The following is a 17,281-nucleotide window of genomic DNA, read 5'->3' as shown; positions in this document are numbered from 1 at the left end:
CATCCATCAGCTGATCCATAGACTGGAGAGTCAGGGAGTGATCAGAAGGACCCGCTCACCCTTTAATAACCCCATATGGACAGTGCGAAAGTCTAATGGAGAGTAACAGTAGACTATCGTGGCCTGAATGAAGTCACACACCATTGAGTGCTGCCGTACCGGACATACTAGAAGTTCAGTATGAATTAGAGTCAAAGGCAGCCAAGTGGTATGCCACGATTGATATTGCCAATGCATTTTTCTCCATTCCTTTGGCAGCAGAGTGCAGGCCACAGTTTGCTTTTACTTGGAGGGGTGTCCAGTTCACTTGGAACCGACTGCCCCAGGGGTGGAAACACAGCCCTACCATTTGCCATGGACTGATCCAGACTGCACTGGAACAGGGGCAAGCTCAGAACACCTGCAATACATTGATGACATTATTGTGTGGGGCGATACAGTGGAAGAAGTCTTTGAGAAAAGGAGGAAAATAATCCAAATCCTGCTGAAAGCTGGTTTTGCCATAAAACGGAGTAAGGTCAAGGGACCTGCACAGGAGATTCAATTTTTGGGAATAAAATGGCACGCGAGATAGTTCATGCAGTAGCCCTTGGACCTGTCCGGACCGGGCCTGATGTAAATAATGTACTGTACACTGCAGCTGGGGAGAATGGTCCTACCTGGAGCCTCTGGCAGAAAGCTCCAGGGGAGACTCGAGGTCTACCCCACAGCTTTTGGAGTTGGTGATACAAAGGATCTGAGGCCAGCTATACCCCAACTGAGTAAGAGATACTGGCAGCCTATGAAGGGGTTCGAGCTGCTTCGGAAGTGATTGGCACTGAAGCACAGCTCCTCCTGGCACCCCGGCTGCCCGTGCTGGGCTGGATGTTCAAAGGCAGGGTCTCCTCTACACATCATGCAACTGATGCTACATGGAGTAAATGGACTGCACTAATTACACAACAAACTCGAATAGGAAATCTCAGTCATCCAAGCATTCTAGAAGTCATCATGGACTGGCCAGAGGGCAAAGATTTTGGAATGCCACCAGAGGAGGAGGTGATGCGTGCTGAAGAGGCCCCACCATATAATAAACTGTCAGAAAATGAAAAGTAGTATGCCTTGTTTACTGATGGGTCCTGCCGTATTGTGGGAAAGCATCGGAGATGGAAGGCAGCTGTATGGAGTCCTGGACGGCAAGTTGCAGAAACTGCTGAAGGAGAGGGTGAATCGAGTCAGTTTGCTGAGGTGAAAGCCATCCAACTGGCCCTGGACATTGCTGAACGAGAAAAGTGCCCAGTACTTTACCTCTTTGCTGACTCATGGATGGTTGCAAATGCCCTGTGGGGGTGGTTGAAGCAATGGAAGCAGAGCAACTGGCAACGCAGAGGTAAACCCATCTGGGTTGCTGCACTGTGGAAAGATATTGCTACCCGGGTGCAGAACCTGGTGGTGAATGTACATTTTCCCCTTCTTGAAAATGGGTGTTATATTTCCCTTTTTCCAGTTATCGGGAACTTCACCTGACTTCCATGATTTTTCAAATATGATGGCCAGCGGCTTAGCAACTTCATTTGCCAGCTACTTCAGGACCTGCAGATGGATTTCATCAGTACCCATGGACTTGTGCATGTTCAGATTTTTAAGATGGTCTCGAACCAGTTCCTCTCCTACAGTGGGCCCAAGGTCTTCATTCTCACAGTCCCTGCATCTGCCTTCCAAGACTTGGGTGGTGCGGTCAGTGCCTTTGCCAGTGAAGAACGAGGCAAAGAAGTCATTAAGAACCTCAGCCTTCCCCAAATCCTCTGTAGCTAGTTCTCCCGAGAGGTTCCTGAGGAGGCCTATGTTCTCCCTAGTCTGTTTTTTATTTGCTATGTACCTGTAGAATCCCTTCCTGTTATCCTTCACATCCCTAGCCAAGTTTAATTCTAACTGGGTCTTAGCTTTCCTAACCTGGTCCCTAGCTTCCTGGACAACATCCCTGTACTCTTCCCAGGCTTCCTGTTCTTGCTTCCACTTATTATAAGCCTCTTTTTCAATTGAATTTTCCTCAGCAGCTCCTTATCCATCCAAGGAGGTCTCCTGGCCCTCCTGCTGCACTTCCTTCTTGTTGGGATGCAACACTCCTGAGCTTGTAGCAGGTGATCCTTGAATATCAACCAAGAGTCTTGGCCCCCCTGCCCTCTAGGGCTGTATCCCATGGAACCTTACTAAGCAGGTTCCTGAAGAGGCCAAAGTCTGCTCTTTTGAAGTCCAGGGCAGTGAGCTTGCTGCACGCTCTTCTCACTGTCCTGAGGACCTCAAATTGTACCATCTCGTGATCGCTGCATCCAAGGCTGCCCTGGAGCATCACATTTCCAACGAGCCCTTCCCTGTTGGTGAGCACGAGGTCAAGCATGGCACCTCTCCTTGTCGGCTCCTCTATTACTTGCAGAAGGAAGTTGACTTCCACACAATCGAGGACCCTCCTGGATTCCTTGTGCCAGGCTGTACCGTCCTTCCAACAGATATCAGGGTGGTTGAAGTCACCCATGAGAACAAGGGCCTGCGAGCGTGAGGCTTTTCCTATCTGTCTATAGAGTGCTCCATCCGCAGGTTCTCCTTGATCAGGCCGTCTGTAACAGATCCCCACAGTAATGTCCCCCATAGCTGTTTTCCCTTTAACCCTGACCCACAAACTCTCTGTTAACTGCTCACCTGTCCCCAGACAGAGTTCCATGCTCTCCAGCCTATCCCTAACATATAGGGCAACTCCCCCTCCCCACCTGCCAGGCCTGTCTTTTCTAAAGAGCCTGTAACCTTCCGTTCCAACACTCCAGTCATAGGAATAGGTAGCCGAAACACATTGTTTAAAATAAGAGACCCTTTTCCCTCAAGAAGATGAATGTCTGACTGGAATTTGTTTCAAGTAGTTTCTATAACTCTTGAGATTGCCAGCTGGGGAAACTATGCCAAGGGTGAAAAGTGCACCATGAGGAAGACTGCTTACTTCATCTTGAAGACCCCTGCACACGACCATTGGAGGGCAGTGAGCAAGCGCCAAAAGGGAGGAGACTTATGATAACAAGTACCTAAACTAATTATAATATCCCCACCAAACTCTGGGAAACCTAATGAATATGTATGTTTGTGTATAATGAATAACCTGCTTGTTAAGCTCTCATTGTGCGAGTTAGGAGGAGCGATCCCCCTCGCACCCGGCACCGCAATAAACATGCCTGCTTTATAACTCTTTGTGAGTTATGAAGTTCTGTTCCGTAAATCAACTAGTGGCTGTATGGTGCTTGTCTGGAGCACTGCAAAGCAAATGCTTGAGTGGCTTTTTTCTCCTAAACACTTGTATCCCCCAAAATGACCACAGTGCAAATGTTTTTACTGAAGTACATCCCATTCTCTTGGGTGGTCTTACTGCTACTGAGATCCCTCGTCACAGCAACCAAAAACCAGTGTTGGTGGCCCTCTCCTGGGATGGGTACCTGCCAAACATGCTGCCTTGAAGGATCTCATCTTGTAACCCTTCCAAATATAGCCTCTTTGGGCTATATTGATGTGGGTTGGGTTTGAACAGGCTATTGGCTCTGTATGCCATTACCAGTTCCCAGAACCTGGAAAAACACTATTTGTTTTCTTATGATGAGTCACCTTGCAAAGGAAGTGCTACCTTGAGCCCAGGGTATGCCCTGCATTGATGCTTTCCTTAGGGCAAGTCATTTTAATACTCCTGTACTTGTTTCCTCAAATTAATTTGAGGATGCTTCTGATAGAGGCACATCACAGACTCTAGGAAATTAAACATTAGCAACATAAGCCACACAGTAGATGTCTTCAAAGACTTCAGCACCCTATTCCAGCTTCTCAAAACATCCAGACCAGCTGCAAGCAGAAAGAGGGGAGGAAGTAACATGTTTCCTGAAGGAAGTTCACTGTAAGATCCAGAGCATGTTTGAGCACTGATCCAGCTCTAGAAGAATACATTCTGTGGAATAGGCCAGCAGGAAGCCTTGAGGATTAATTTAGTTTTTCACTTTGAATTTGAGCTCTTTTTTGGCTTAGGTTCCTTACCTGGGAAGTACTGACTTGATAATTCATCACCAATTAATGAGGGTCATGAGGATGAGCCAAATGTCACCTGAATGCAAAGCAATCATGATAATGCTTTGTATTTGAATAGGAAATTGGCTTATTACCTTTCTTTAACCTGCCTGGGATACATTAGTACTCTGGGTTTTCCCCAGTAACTAGTGATACACATTCAATGCGTCTAGTTGATGGAAAGCAGGAGGTGGAATGACATCATCCTGCCCTGTGCTCCCAATGTGTAAATTTAATCTCACTTAAGAGAAGTAAACCTTTCCTTTTAATTTTTCATTTTTGATTGCAGAGAATCCTTGTCCTTTTTGCAGAATGGGCAAAGTGTGAAAACAGATTGAAAAGTGATAAAAGTAGTAGGTCACTGTCACTTATTCTTTTTCAGCTTTTCTTTTTCCCCTCTGTTCAGCTTGAGACAAATTACAAAATGGAATATATAAACCTTTAGAATCGGTTTTAAGTAATGTTAAGTTTGATGGCTTTGTAACAGTAGCAATGGAAAATTACTGAGGTGCATGATACACAGAAAAAAAAGTAGACTACAGCTAGAGAACATACTGAGAATTCTTGTACTGTGAGTTACATAGGGGTGATTCGTGTCAGCAACTCAGTGGTCCGAGTGATCATTGCACTTTGTGTGGAGACGGAATCCCTTGTGATCATTGTGCTATGTGCAAAGGGTATGATAAATGTCCCTGTCAATACCAGAGTGAGGGAGAAGAAGAAACAAGGGAATAATTCCCCTGGGTCAACTGCAATACTGTGCAAAGAAATGCTTTGTTCATTGTTTAATTGCATTAATGTTCTTAGAAAGGGGGAGTTAGGTAACTTAGAGATATGTCCTTTGTAAGCGGCGAGGAGAAGCAGACAGGCCAACCCAATATGGGTGATAAGCAACTTCTACCTTATTTGTGACGCAGTTCACACATATATAGGAGTGGTATTCAGCCACTCCTTCTTGGTATAATAGTATTGGTTAGCCCCACACAGCTTCCTCCACATTCTCCTCCCAGGTCCAGTCTCCGGCCACCTGTGGGGGCCACCCCTGCCTTGCTTGCACAGTCCTCCAGGGCTCTATGGTCCTGCTCTTAAGAGTCATTCTGCAACAATTCCCCCCTTTTTCTTTGTGCGAGCAAGGCATTGTGGGTTATTCTGTTCACTTGTATCACACAACTATAAGCAAGTCTAATAGCTACGATGATTAACCTAACAATGATACATAAGTGCAATACTTTAAACCGCAGTGTTTGACTCAACCTGTAATGCCCCGTGAAGACAACCATCTAGTTATTCTTAGGATATTGCTCATTTACTATTGCTGGGTAAGCTGAGCCAGGGTTCTCAGCTGTGCGTGCATCGAATTAGCATAATCAGAGAGACTCATACAACACATTCCATCAAACTCTTCACATCCATGTCCCTGTTCCAACAACAAAAGGTTCTGCAGTGTTGCATGTCTTACAGAGTCAACATTAAAAAAAATCAGGAATTGCCTTCAATGTAGAATTGTCTGCTTAGCAACTCAGCAACCCAGTCTGCTTAGTTGAGCCAAGGCCCCTGCTGAAGCACTTACAGTGATTTGGCATATTATGATTGGATACATGTTTTGAAGACCCTTAGTGACTAGCATATAATTGGTTAAACACAGGTGTGAGAACTCAACCTTGAAAGCTTGCCAACAGTCCACAGTGCTCATTAACTTGGTGAATTCCAGCCTCTTATCTTGCTTGCTTAAGCTTCTTCGGGCCTCCCATGGCCTTGCTGTATCTTTCAGGACTATTCAAAGTTTATGTACCACTTATGCATTCTCCTGTGAGAACACTGTCTCCACATCTTCCCCCTTTATGTTTTATATATGGTTTGGGTGGCCCTACTGAGCAGGGGATCTGGGCTAGATTATATTTCCAACATATGCCAACTAGAGGCTGCCTGGGCCTGCCCCTTTTTTCTGCTGTATGGCTCTCTGATAACAGGCTGTATAGCTCTCTGTTCCTTCACATCAAGGTCTGGCATGGCATGTGTCCCCACCGCTCCACGCCTGCTGGGTTGCAGCCAACAGTGGAGCTAAAGGTTCTTCTTGGTGGCAAACACAGAAGCCAACCCAGTCTTGCCCTTGATTGTGGTAGCAGTCATTTGGTCAGCCTCAGTCCTTGCACCTTGTTGTCAATGCACAGTTTCACCTGCTTCATCCAGTAACAAGTCGCTACTACAGCAAGGCACACACACATTTACATTAGCAGAGTAACTATTACAGGGTGCAGCAGCATGTTGAAGATGCTGATGGCAGTGAAGGACTAGCCAAAGAAATTTCTTACCAGTGGAATTCTCCCCCCTCTTAAATTTGTTCCATCACCTGCTTTATAACACTACCATTGTATTAAAATTTTTCTAGCTTTTGCCTTAGCATTTTCTAGCAGCTACTGCAAATTTCCATACTCTAACATCTCTTTTACAAGTGACAAATCTATACAATACAAGGTGCAGTTTCTTATTAGCAGCTAGCTAGTAAATACAGGTGGCTTTATACACAAAATCACAACCTCTGATAATAGCTACTTTACAAGCACACATATTTAGGATGTTACTTTTCAGTTGCCCCCAAGTGATGTTTTGCAGTTATTTGTTCTTTCTCTTCCTCTATCTCATTCTGCTTGGGCTATTCACGGTCAGCTCCTGTAGCTGAGGCATCAGGTTTATCCATTCGTCTGTCCAGCTCATGGCAAGGCTTGACAAACTTTGCAGTCAGTCACCATGGACCTGTAGGCAGAAGGACACAAATATACCCCATCCCCCAGGTTATCAGTTCTTCAGAAGTAGACAGGTTAAAGTTAAAGGTAACATCATTACTCTCTCTCCCCCCCCTTTTTTTTTTTTTTTTTAGTCCCTGCAAAAGCCATCATTACTCCCACTACAGTCCCACGTACAGAACGTGGCACAAGGACCCTGTGGAGACTAACAGCAAACCAGCACCGAGAAGCATCATTGCAGTGCAAGGTGGCAGGCTCAACCTTAGCGGGCGTCTCCGCAGAGGCTCTGCCTCACCCACATCGCATGAGGCTTGGGCTTTTATACTGGCCAAAATGCACACTCATTCCGACACAGGTGGCCAGCCTGTGCTTGAAGAAGTGGCCAGCAGTATCTACAGAGGTCTCCAAGGGTTGATAGAAACCTGGACATACTTATATTTACCAACTTCTAGTACATGAGTATCACAGAGAAGCTGTATGGGCTCCCCCTGTCAATTGCAGGAAAAAATCATAACATATACAGCTTGAGTATAAGAGGATTTTAACGCATACGTGGTCACTGTTTGTCAGGCCTCCTTAACTATTTTGAGATCAAGAGCTTCCCACTCTTTAGCCCCCTGCTGTGTAGTAAACACAGGATATGCAAAGATGCCTATTGCAGAAAATTCCCCAGTAATGATCGCATCCTTGGTTACCCATTGTTACAACTGAGCGTTTCCAGGGCCAGTAAGTCTGAGCAGACCGACCCGGGAGACAAAGAGTCAGGGTCTGGAAGCAGAGGATATAAATCTGGATCGGATTCAGGGGATTCGGGGGCTGATCCTGTGCCGAACTCGGGGTCTCCGTTGCTCGCAGCTGTGTCTTTCTTATCAGATGTCTCTCGTTCGGTATGTAGCCATCTGCAGACCTGGCTCCTCCATGACTGAGTTAAAAATTTTTTCACTCTAGGGCATAGTGGGTTGGAGAGGCTCGCAGTTCCTTTAAATCTCCCGCTAGCGCATGATCCCTATTTTCTACTGCGTGCTTCAAAATGGGGCCGCAATCGATCTGGCGCCAAGGCACCGCCCTCTTTCTTTCAGATTCCTCGACATTTATCATACGTATACCTTCTAAAAACACTTTCTCTGTCCTTTTCAAAGTCCCTACTTCCGGAACTGGGGTGGTGGGGGAGCAGGGGGTTACACCTCCTCCGCGGCACCTTCTGATGGAGGGGGAGAAAAGGAAGGGGGGGGTGGGAAACCCTGTGCTCCTGCGAGTTGGGGGAAATGAGTTGTAATCTTCCCCCGGTTTCAACCCGACCGGGGACGTCTGTTCTTAGTTTCTCCGTTGCTACCGTGGCAGTTTTCTTTTCTGCCTTGTAACTTTTTATACAGTTTATTACTTCTCTCCGTGGTTTACAGAGTTTCTTTGCTGTTTTATCATCATTAAGCATTGAGTCAAATAGTTCTTCAGCAAACTTTCGCCACTCATTCTCCTCAAAAACTTTATTAGGATCTACAAAAAATCCCTTAGCCTTCCCTACAGCCACTAGACCTGCTAGCTGCTTTAGAGTCTCAGGCTCAATTCCCCGCTTTTATAAAAAGCACTGTAAAAAGTTCAGGGCTCAGTTCCCCGCTTTTATAAAAAGCACTGTAATAAGTCCAGGGCTACCTCTCGGTCCATTTTCATGGCCAGCCTTTTCCGGATCGTCTTCTTCTGGGTCGTCCTGTAACCTCGGTCTCCGGATCGGCCTCCCGACGCAGCAGTGTCTGGCTCGCCCCAGCGGTGGACACCTTTTGGTTAGTCCAAGCAGCCGGGTCCGTCACGCCACCGCAGCAGCATTGCCCGCGCTTCCCGGCTGCTGCCGCCGGCGCCGCTCACTCGCCGTTCCGAGTCCCCGTTAGCCAGGGCCCTGTATCCGGGTCCCCGTTAAACCGGGGCCCTGTATCCGGGTCCCCGCTGACCGGGGCCCTGTATCTGGGTCCCCGCTAGTCGGGGCCCTGTATCCGGGTCCCCGTCGACCGGGGCCCTGTATCCGGGTCCCCGCTAACCGGGGCCCTGTATCCCGGGTCCCCGCTAGTCGGAGCCCTGTAATCCGGGTCCCCAGTGACCGGGGCCCTGTATCCGGGTCCCCGCTAGCCGGGGCACTGTAATCCGGGTCCCCAGCAACCAGGGCCCTGTAGTCCGCGTCCCTGTTCTGGCGCCATTTGTAAGCGGCGAGGAGAAGCAGACAGGCCAACCCAATATGGGTGATAAGCAACTTCTACTTTATTTGTGACGCAGTTCACACATATATAGGAGTGGTATTCAGCCACTCCTTCTTGGCACAACAGTATTGGTTAGCCCCACACAGCTTCCTCCACATTCTCCTCCCATGTCCTGTCTCCGGTTACCTGTGGGGGCCACCCCCTGCCTTGCTCGCGCAGTCCTCCAGGGCTCTATGGTCCTGCTCTTAGAGTCATCCTGCAACAGTCCTGTTACAGAATGTTGTGAAATCCGTGTGCTGTAATAGCCGTCAGGAAATATACCTCTGATCTACCAGAGAGGGCAAGACCAGAGGGAATCAGTGCTGCAGCTGGAGAGGTCTGCCAAGGGCTGCAACACCTGGGGCTGTGACCGCTGAGCACTATGATATTGACCAGACCTCTTTTGGTGTTGGTTCTGATAGGAACCATATGGGAAAATGCCATGGCTTCTAGGAACATCCACAACAACTGTAGTGAATGAATTACCACAACTAGACGAGGGAGAGTATCCTCTCAAACACTGATCTATCACACCATGTATGAGTGTAAAGGAACAATAACCGGCTGCTGCATACATAACCAAACCCAATATGGACTTTGTAAAGAAAAAAATAAAACGGTATGTTTTGATCCAAAAGAACTCCCTTATCTATATTGGGTACAGTTACAAACAGGAGGAGCTGCTGCAAATAGGAAACCTGAATTGAGCATACCCCTTGGTAGTAGCAATAGGGTCCCTAACCTTAATTCTCCAATATCTGTGATTTTCGACGTCTGTAAAACAATTGACAAAGATCTAGATACTGGAGGATGTGGAGATATAGGGTGGAGAAGATATTATGGAAGTCTAACAAAATATATTTGTATGGCGAATGGAAATCCTGGTTGCACCCCAATATTGGGAGGCCACCTTTGTGGATATGGATGGGACTGATGGGACTGTGTATGTTGGGCCACCACAAATTGGGGTTATGAATATCATTGTCCTAGCCTGGAAGCTTCTATTCAGAATGTCCCAGTAAACTCAAACTGTGGGCCGCACTAATGTACCCTACTCAATCTATCTATCATGAACATTGAAAAGTGGAAGGAAAAGAAAAGTAAGGAATTTGGAATTAAAATATGGACTGCTGGAAAAGATCCAGGAGCTATAACCCAAATTAAAATTATGGAAAGTGTTAGGGAATCAATACAACATCATTTATTATTCATTTTATCATGAAATGGAAACAGGAGTCCAATATGAAATTCCCACAGTTGCTAAAAATCTCTTTGTAAATCTCACTGAAAATATAGCTAAAGCATTAAATGTAACCAACTGCTATGTTTGTGGGTGAACTATTCAGGGAGAGAGATGGCCCTGGGAGGCAATGGAAAGTAGCATAAGTGATCCTACAATCTGGAAAAATCAAGAAGGGAACGATAGGAGACAACAATGGATATTACAAACAAGTATAATTGGAAAAAGTTGTTGGCAAAACTTAGAAAGTAATGGAAAACCAGTAGGAAATTTACTTTGTGAGGGAGGTTATACATGGAATAAAACAAAAAAAGACTGGGAAAAATGGGGGAATCCTATAGAAATGAATCAGCAATTCCGTAACTAGACTAATGGAACTAATATACCAAACAGCTGGTCCGCTCCAGATGGACATTATTGGATCTGTGGTAAAATAGACTTTGCATTGTTACCTCAAAATTGGACAGGATCATGTATATTAGGAACAATCAGACCTAGTTTCTTTTTATTACCCATAAGCCAAGGGGAACCATTAGGAGTCCAAGTATACACAGAAACCGATGAACTGAGGAGAAAACGATATAAAAGAGAACTACAAATTGGTAATTGGAGGGACAATGAGTGGCCGCCTGAACGAATAATCTCTTACTATGATCCAGCAACTTGAGCTGAAGACGGGTCCTGGGGATATAGGTCTCCTATATATATGTTAAATAGTATTATCAGGCTACAGGCTGTAGTAGAAATGGTAGTAAATAAAACAGGAGATGCATTAGGATTAGTTGCAAAGCAAAATACTAAAATGAGAACTGCAATATATCAGAATCGACTAGCCTTAGTTTATTTGCTAGCTCAAGAAGGAGGGGTTTGTGGAAAATTTAATCTCAGCAATTGCTGTTTAGAAATAGATGATGAAGGAAAAGCCATAAGTGAGCTTGTGAGAGAAATGAAAAAGATAGCCCATGTTCCAGTACAAACCTGGAATGGAATCAATTTCTGAGGAAAAGGATCCTGGGGACAATTTTTCAATGGAGACTGGATAACTAAAGTTGGCATAGTGATAATGGGAATATTTGGAGGATTATTAACTATTCCATGTATAATCCCATGTTTCACCAGACTGATGCATACGGTGGTACAAAACATGCAATTCACTGCCATGCCATTGGAACCAGAAATAGCGAACAAGGGGGAAAACCCACTCGTTAATGACATTAAAAACTAAGGCGACTCCAATGTTATACGCAGCTTGCAAAGCAGTTATTAAACTGGAGGCCAAGGCAGAAATCAATAACTTAAACAAAAACAAAGAGGGGAATTGTGAGTTACATAAGGGTGATTCGTGTCAACAACTCAGTGGTCCGAGTGATCATTGCACTATGTGTGGAGACGGAATCCCTTGTGATCATTGTGCTATGTGCAAAGGGTATGATAAATGTCCCTGTCAATACCACAGCGAGGGAGAAGAAGAAACAAGGAAATAATTCCCCTGGGTCAACTGCGATATTATGCAAATAAATGCTTGGCTCACTGTTTAATTGCATGAATGTTCTTAGAAGGGGGGGGGAGTACGTAACTTAGAGATATGTCCTGTTACCGAACGTTGTGAAATCCGTGCACTGAACAAATAGCCATATAAGGAATGGAATTTATGGGGGCTAAGATGGCGGTCAGGCTTGTGATAGACATATTCCTGTTAATGTATTACCAAGACGTTTAGTAACCTTTCTAAGATGTTTCCTCACCCGGAGACAAGACCCCAACAACAGGAGGAGAACAATAGTAAAAAGCCACGTCAACATCCAGGATTGGCTGAAACCCAAGATGCCCGGGAAAAGAAGACAACAGGATTGGCTGAAACCCAAGACCGAAAAGTATAAGAGACTATCCCCAGAAGTTGCCCTCGTGTGTCTTGGGCGGAGTGGAGACTCCCCGGTGCACCCAGCTGCTTGCTTATTGCCTCACAATACTAATCAATTGTAATAAAAATTAATTAAACCAGGTTGACTAAGACAATCTTTTTATAACAGTACAAGATAAATCGTTATAGCTGACATAGTTTTAAGAAAAACAGACTAGAAGAACAGGACACAGGGATAAAAAGTATCTGGGAATGGCAGGTGTCAAGGATGGGCTACAGTTAAACTAACTGATAAATAGGAGGATAGGAGGATTATTATGTCTCTGGTGCTAACGAACCAATTAAGCTGGTGTAAGCATCTACTGTGCGTGCTTCAAAGGCTGCCAGAGGTTATGAAGTTTGTTGGCATGAAGTAAACGACCCTCAGAGACCACCACCACAATTCTGTACGCATGCAGGGAACTTTCTGCAAAATGATGTAATCCATATGTAGCCTCATCAATATGTATGTATGCCCAGGGACTATATAAGGACAGCTTGTGTAGCAACACAGGGACTCACATTAGGAGAAGCTATCCCCCCCTGTCTCCGGCGCCTCAAAAAAGAATACCTGCTTGTCAGCTTGAAAACTTTGTTGTTGAGTTTGTTCCTGGAGTTTTCTCCGAATCAATTTGGCACCCCAGATGGGACCCTCTCTGCTCAGCTGCAGGACCTGCTGAAGACAGGGCTCCCTAGGGCCCTCGGGAATTTTTCCCGGAGGGACCCCTTGACTCATTCGTATAGCTGCAGGAGCAGACAAGGACCATCTTCATAAAAAGGTATTTTTTCTTTTATATAGTCTGTAAGGTGCTGGGGGCATCTTACATAAAGACTAAATTGGGGTGGTTTGGTAAGCGTACGCAAGGTTAGGAAGCCTTCTGTAAATTGAGATAGGAAATCTCGTAGGTAAAGGCATATACCCGGCTGCTAGCATCCGTTTGGTATGCACTCACAAGGAGCAGGGGGCTTCTTGTGATATGGGTCTTGCAAGACCCAATGGGTATCTTGTAGAAAAGGTTTTGGATTTTACCGGTATGCAATCACAAGAAGCAGAGGGCTTCTTGTGGTTTGGGTCCTGCAAGACGCAGGGGTATCTTGTGGAAATGGTTTCGGATCTTGTTGGTATTAGATTTATTTTGTGGCTTGTTACATTAAGGATTTTGGTCTTGTGATTTTGGTATTGGTGACAGACTGTTATAACTGTGTTATTAATTGTGCTTTGTTTGATAGAATTTTAGTCTCTGTCTCTGTTTCATGTGTTGTAACTGTGTGGAGTGTGTCTGTGGAATCCCTAGTGTGTGTGAGTGACAGATTGATAATGGGAAATCAGCAGAGTGAAGAGATCATGAAAAAGAGTCCTTTAGGGTGCATTTTGGTACACTGAAAAGAACTGGGAGGGTCTTCTGGGGGCTTGGAAAATAAGAAAACATTGGTAAAATATTGTAATAGTTTGGAAGATCAGGAAAAAATGGCCAAAAAATGAAACTCTGAACTATAATACATTGTTACAGTTAATATTGTTTTGAGGCCACAAGGAAAATGGGATGAAGTAATGTATGCAGATATGGTTTTCACTTTAAAAAAAAACAAAACAGAGTGACAGACTGAATGCAAAATTAATATAGCTCTGCCAGGTACCTTAATTTTGTCTTTGGAAAAGGACAGGGAAAAACTGAAAGTTAAGATGGAGAGATGTTGTTCAGCCTGTGATATTGGGGCAAGATGTTTAAAATTAAAAAGCGGTAATCAGGGAGCTAGGTTGGAAAATTATCACATAAATTTTTATGCATGCCAAATTCTTTAAAATCTTTATTTGGGCAAGAAGCAACATTTAAAGAAAGCAAAATGGAATTTAGAGTTAAAAACAATCAATTAACTGCAATTTTGAGTTTATCTTTAATTCAACAGAAAAAGCAAACAGGAGGACCTCCCTGAAATAGATGAAAACCTTAATCAGGTATATCTAGGAGTATGGGCATCTGAAATTCCAGGTAAGGTAAAAAATGCTTTGCCTGTTAAAGTGGAAATAAAATGGGGGGGCGGGGACTGCCCAATAAGAATTAAACAATATCCCTTAAAATTTGAAGATCAAAGGAAATCAAAAGTTCATTGATAAATTTTAAAATATAGATTATTAATTGAATGTGATTTGGAATATAATGCTCTTATCTGGACAGTAAAGAAATATGCTGGGAAAAGTTGCAGACTGGTTCAAGATCTCAGAGCAATCAACAAAATTACAGAGGATATTTGTCCAGTAGTAGCTAATTCATATGATTTATTGACTAAATTGAATAATAATCAGTAATGGTTTGCCATCTTGGATTTCAAGGACACTTTCTTTTGCTTACCATTGGCCAAAGAAAGCCAAAATTTATTTGCTTTTGAATGGGAAAATCCTGACACAGGAAGGGAAACTCAATTAACTTGGACGGAACTACATAAAAAGGGTTTAAAAACAGTCCAGCAATTTTTTGGAAATCAGTTAGCACTGGAACTAGAATCACGGAAGTCACCTACTCATACGAGGACTCTTGCAATATGTGGATGACCTGTTATTTGCTACAGAAACAAAGGAAGAATGTATCCAGCGGACGGTGGAATTATTAAGTTTTCTAGGACTGAATGGTTATCGGGTATACAAACAAAAGGCCCAACTAATCCAAACCCAAGTTTCCTACCTAGGATAGGAAATAACAGGAGGACAGAGAGAACTTGGAGCTGCTAGAAAAGAATCCATTTATCAGACTCCATGGCCGTCGACCGTCAAGGAGCTCCGGACATTCCTGGGAATGACTGGATGATGCAGACTTTGGATGCATGATTATGGTGTTCTGGTAATACCCTTATATGAACTGTTAAAAGAAGCCCCTCTCTCTTTGGAATGGACTGATTCAGCAGAGGAGGGCTTTAGAAATTTAAAAACAGAGCTAATGAGAGCTTCAGCTCTGTGACTACCGGATGTGACTAAATCCTTTTGGCTATATTCCTATGAAGAACAGGGAACAGCTTTAGGGGTCCTTGCTCAAAAACTAGGACCCTATAGAAGGGCAGTGGTGTGTTTTTTAAAACAGCTGGATGAAGCGAGCAAAGGATGGCACAGATGCCTAAGAGCTGTGGCAGCAGTTGTCATGAATATTGAAGAGGCTCGCAAATTCACCTTGGGACAAAAAATTACTGTACTATTGTCCCATGTTGTATCAGCAGTCCTGGAACAGAAAGGAGCCCACTGGTCATCTCCTTCACGTTTTTTAAAATACCAGGCCACCCTTGTGGAACAGGATGATATAGAAATTGTGGTCACTAGCGCTGTGAATCCAGTGTCCTTCTTGCAGGAATGTTCGACAGAACCACTAATACACGACTGCTTGGCCGCTATAGAAACTGTATATTCAAGATGACCAGATTTGAAAGAAAAACCTCTGGTAGATGCTGATTGTCGTGGTTTAAACCCAGTCAGGTAATTCGTTCGCTCACTTCCCCCCACTTTCTTGCCCTCCCCCTGCTCTCGGAGGGATGGAGAGGAGAATTGAAAAGAATGCAACTCCCACGGGTTGAGATAAGAACAGTTTAGTAACTAAGGTATAACACAAATCACTACTGCTACCACCAATGATAATAATGATAAAGGAAATAACAAGGGAAGAGAATACAACACCTCAGCACCAGCCGACCGATAACTCGCCCCCCAAGCCCGACCAAGCTCCGACCGATACCTCCTCCAACCCTGCAGTCTCCCAGCCCTTCCGGCTAACTCCCAGTTACATCCTGGGCATGACGTGCTGTGGTATGGAATACCTCTTTGGTCAGTTTGGGTCAGGTGTCCTGTCTCTGCTTCCTCCTGGCTTCCCCTCCCCCCTGGCAGAGCATGAGGCTCACAAAGTCCTTGGCCAAACCAAAACATCGCTATCAGCTCTGTTCCCAAGCTGAAAGTCAAAACACTGCACTACACCAGCTACCAAGGAGGAGAAAAATGACTGCTACTGCTGAACCCAGGACATGCTGATTAATCTTGGTTAACTGATGGTAGTAGCTTCATGAAAAATGGCGAACAAAAGGCAGGCTATGCCATTACCAGCACTTCACAGGTAATAGAAGCTAAACCTTTACCTGTGAACACCTCTGCCCAGAAGGCAAAAATAATAGCGTTAAGGAAAGCCCTTGGATTGTCTAAAGATAAAAGGATAAATATTTGGACTGATTCTAAATATGCATTTGGTGTGGTATATGCACATGGTGATCAATCTGGGAAAAAAATTGGAGAAGATAAGTACGAGAATAGTAGGGACAAGAGCAAGAGGTTTAGATTATGCAATTCACCCTTTCAGATCTGAAGACTGGGTTTATGCTAAGAATTTTTCATGAGATCCTCTATAGGAGAAGTGGAGCGGACCGTATCAGATATTATTGACCACCTTTACAGCAGTGAAAATAAAGGAACAACCTGCTTGGATACATTATTCAGGAATAAAGCAAGCACCAGAGCCAGAGAAGACATGGTGGATCGAACCTTCAGGACCCTTACATGTGAAATTGCGCCAGTCATAGTTTGGACTCATGTGAAAACTGGCGCACAAACTTGGTACCATAATTTATACCTGAAATTAGTGCAGAATGTTACTAAGGCTTTTAATTGTAGTGACTCTTGGGTGTGTGCACAGTTGCCTAAATCAGAAGCAGATCATGACATTCCATTAACTAGAGTTCCAATTCCTGACACTATCTCATGGACAAATTTGTGGATGGACGTTAGCAATCTACGTCCGAGGGAAGGGTTAAAATTTGGAATAGTTAATCCTAATCCAGGTAATAAATATTATACTTGAGCACAAAGATGTATTACACCAGGAACCAGGGTAGGAAATCACGCAAGGAAGTAGGGGCTGTCCCCAGAATGTCTGTAGCAGAGATAAACACGTGCATTTTCAGTATTGCTGTAATGAGCTTTAAGGTTCATTATGATTTAGGGAAAACAAGAGCTGGGTTTTGTCTTCTCATATATTGTTGTGCCTATCTTGGCTTTAAAATGTATTGGCAAGGAAAACCTAATAAAACCTGTAAATCTGGTGAAATATTTTGCTCTAGTTTATCTATTAGGAAG

Source organism: Pezoporus wallicus, unplaced genomic scaffold, assembly GCF_028554395.1.
Source record: "Pezoporus wallicus isolate ANWC-B61680 ecotype Strahan unplaced genomic scaffold, APGP_CSIRO_Pwel_v1 scaffold_8058, whole genome shotgun sequence".
In the NCBI taxonomy this organism is placed as follows: Eukaryota; Metazoa; Chordata; class Aves; order Psittaciformes; family Psittacidae; genus Pezoporus; species Pezoporus wallicus.
Note: the sequence above shows the minus strand (reverse complement) of the source record.